Here is a 4072-nt window from a genome sequence, read left to right as displayed (position 1 = left end):
AGCTTAAGAATAAGAGAAGGCAGGTGAGTCACATGAGGTGACACAGCTAATTGGTGGCCAAGCCAAGTCAGAATCCTGGGCCCTTTTCCCCACTCTACTCTTGCTCTCTATGGGGGAAAATTTCAGAAATGTCATGATTCCATGGTTTCTCCTCTTTCCCTTAAGCTTACCAAAGTAAACCCACCAGAATCCAGCAATACCTCAGTACTTAGCAGGCAGTTGTCCTGCCTCTCCCCACCAAGGGCTGGCTCTTCACAACTGCCCTGCCATCCCCACCGGACAAGTCAGGGCAGCCCGTGGAGGAGGGAATAAGCTTACTGAAGCAAGGCAAAAGTAAAACACGTTCTCAGAGGCAGGACCGGGGCCAGCTGTGGAATTATTCCACAAATGGGCAGGTGTGTGCTTGCAAGACCTCAGAATTCCTTGTCTCCAAGGAGGGGCCCAATTGACTCATCAGGGTACTTCCAGACAGTTTACTTCAAGCTGATTTGCAACCGGCATGCTGGGGCAGCTGCAGGGCTCCAGCTGTACAGGAAGGTTTGTCACCGGCAGGAGCAAAGCAGGAGCTGGGGGAGGTGTGTGGAGGCAGGGGAAAATCCCAGTGAAGGGGACATCTAGTACAAAGCCTGTGACCATGAAAGATGGGGCACTCTGATTGTGAGGCCAGCAAGATTGGGCCAGGAGCAATTTAAGGAAAATAGAAGACATGGTCCCCTGCCCCAAGGACTCTACAATCTGGATAGACTGTGAAAAGGTTACTAATATATGTGAAACAATTAGTGGACACTGCAAAACAGCATATAATTAAGAGCTAAACCAAGGGCTTCAAATGTAACAGACACAGGTCATAGCAAAAAAAAAAAAAAAAAAAAAAAAAAAAAAAAAAAAAAAAGACCTCCTTTGGCTGGGACATCTGGGGAAGAAAACATGATAAAGGCCACACAGCAGCACAGAGGATGGTTAGAGCAAGACAGAAGGAAAGAAATAAGCCAGGGATGGCTATCCACATGGTCAGAGGAACCAGTGTGCTATCATTAGCATCTAGAGGGTGCAACGTGAATTCAGTCTTCAAGAAGTCAAGTGAGAGTGTGACTGTCTGGGGATCAGACTCCTCCTAGCAGAACCATGACTGATCCAATCCAGCCCAGCCCAATTCCAAATTGTCTCTGCATTTCCACAGGGCCTTTCTAATTTCCTGAGCTACCAGGCAACTCCAAGAATCCTGCTAGGATATTAGCAACAGGAGCAACACTGAGCTCCACTTCATGGTGGTCATAAGCCAAGGTCAAGATTACATGTCAAAAAATCAATATCCATTCATTTTTTGGCTCTGACTAAAGTTTCTTCATCCAAAAACTTGAATATACCCAGAGAATAGAGTAAGATCAGCCCTAGGAAAGACATCAGCCTCAGAGATTCAGAGAGAATAAATGCTTTGTTGGAAACCACTCAGTCAATTATGAAGGAGAAGTGCATCACCACATCTCTTCTTCACATTCCTATCTCTAGTTTGACCCCAGCTAAAGAGCAAGAATGAGTCTTATTGAACTCTCATCTCTGACTCACAATCTTCCCACATCTATATCTCTGAGGTAGGTAAGTCTGAGTGAAACCCACCACCCAAGGATGCTCTGCTCAGCCTAAAGCCTAAGAATGGAATTGCCAAACTCTCTACTTCCTGCCTCACCATCCCATCACTCACCTCCCTGGAACCATCATTTGACCCTACACTGTTCTAAGTGAAACCAACTCAGCAGCCTGGCATTTCTCAAGGTCATTAAAATTCCTAGGGGTTGTGGACAACATGTTATAGTGCCTGTTCCTTGACCCTAGCTTCTATCTGACCCACCTCATGATTATATATTTTCCTCTGTCCTTCAGCAACCTGACTTGGGTCCTTCCCAAAGTCTATCTACAACCACTTGAGGAGCTAAAGTTCTACATTCAGAATCATCGGAGACTGTTAGAGCTGACAGGAGCCTTAGAGTCTGTCTTCTCCAGCCCCGCCACTTGACAAACAAAGAAACCAAGATCAGCAGATGTGAAGTGACTTGTCCAGGGTCACACAGATCCTTGGTAGTAGGCATGGACTAGAATCCAGGTCTCCTAATTCCCAGATCACAGGAAGTTTGAATTACCTTATGAGAAGATGGAATTATTGTCCAACACCCTGGCTGGCTTACACTTCATCATATCCCTTGAAACATTTGCAAGTGAAGACATGAAACTGATGACCACATTGCCTGATGGTGGGAAGGAAATTAGCCTTGACCAGCTGTTTCATTTTATTTTAATGCATCAGCCAGATATGATGATGGCCCTCACCTAGATGGCACACTTATATTGTATAGTCACCTCGAAAAGGAAGGCAAGGCATATTGAAGGGAAGCCTGTCCAAACTGCCTCATTAAAGAGTGAAATGGCAAGGCACAGCTTTTTAACATCTTGGATGTATCTTGCAACAATTATGTGATTAATTCAGGTCACTCCCTGATGCTTCTTTTCAGACATTCAAACCACTCATTGTCTGCAGCCTTTTTGTCAAGCTCTAAGCAACAGAAATCCCACGCTTACTCCGTCTTCAACTCGGATGAGAACAGTCTGCATGGATCTGGCAGGCTGTTATGAGTGAGATGAGCACTAGGCTGAAAGCCCAGGACACCTGGGTTTATTTGTTATTCACTGAGTGACCTTGAGCAAGTCAATTCACATCTCTGCATTTCCCCTATGTGGGAGAGTTAAATTGATGGTAGGAAAGTAGATAAAACAAACTCCCCAAGTGCCTTTCCATGTAAAGAGTCTACAACACTGACTGATATTAATAACATTTATCTGCTTCCATTTAAGACAGAATAAGAGCATGGGAAACTAACTGTTAATGGACATTCACTATGTGCCACAGACCATGCCAGGGCTCACACCAGCCTATGTCATGGTATCATGTAAGCCCCAGATGTGGAGACAGTGATCCAAAATGTTAAGTTGCTCATCCAAAGTCACACAGCTGGTGGACAATGGAGCCAGGATTTAAATATGTTTCTTCAACACAAAAGTCCTAACTTTTTGCACTACATCACCCTGCCTTCAATAAAAAATGAGTTCATATGGCTGAGAGGTGGAGCCAGGGGCAGGGGGATTGAGGGAGAGAGAGACAAAGATACAAATTCAAATGCCAGCAGAGTCAAGAAGTTTCAGTAAATGACTGATGAGCACTGGAAAGTACATTGTGAGTTAGTTGCCCCCTCTAAAGTATCACAGAGACTCAAGTCCAGCAAGTGTAGTAATGCAGGAATTCAGACCCTGGACTGCCAGATTTTTTTTTTCTTTTTTGTTTTTGAAGGGAGGCTGACATCCAGATTTTTATGTGAAATCTCCTAGTTTATATCTGTGGCACCTAAGCCACAAAAACTCGAAACATCATGCAGGCCAAATAGAATAAACCCATGCCCAATCAAGCACACAGTTTGCAAACTCTGGACACTTAGAATAATCTCCCAACTACAGGAATGAGAGAGACCGAGACATTTCACTTTGGGACTCTGTGCCACCTTTTTTCTGGATTTCCTTTTCAGAGAAAATGAACTTTCTGGAATATTCAGAGCTAGGGCACTGTGATTAAACCAACTCCACTAAATTGCTAGAGCTCACAACAGCAATTCTCTTCTCTCTTGTGGAGTCAGGTGGGGTGGGGTATACATACACTCCACTGAAGCCAACAGAAGTTCTCTTTTTTTCTAATAAGCAACAAATTATTTGAGGGGACTTGGTTGAAAACTAGTTCTACCCCTATAGTTAAATCCAATTATACCATAATTACAGGGAGTCCACACACATCAGAGCTTAGTTGGGAAAGAATAGGAACACTACAGTTCTTCAAAACGTTGGCCAGAGGTAAACCTGTAATTTCACCAACTGTAGTCCTGGCGGAACCTTCATGGGAAAGAAGACACACATGGCTCTTGATTTTCGATCAGAGGACAACCCTCTGAAAGCTCCTTCACCACTGAGTGGTGTTGGCTCGCTTACCGGTTTAAAGAAGACAGGCGTAGGGAGATGTCTCTTATTTTCTTTA

Source organism: Rhinopithecus roxellana, chromosome 8 (genome assembly GCF_007565055.1).
Source record: "Rhinopithecus roxellana isolate Shanxi Qingling chromosome 8, ASM756505v1, whole genome shotgun sequence".
NCBI lineage: Eukaryota > Metazoa > Chordata > Mammalia > Primates > Cercopithecidae > Rhinopithecus > Rhinopithecus roxellana.
Note: the sequence above shows the minus strand (reverse complement) of the source record.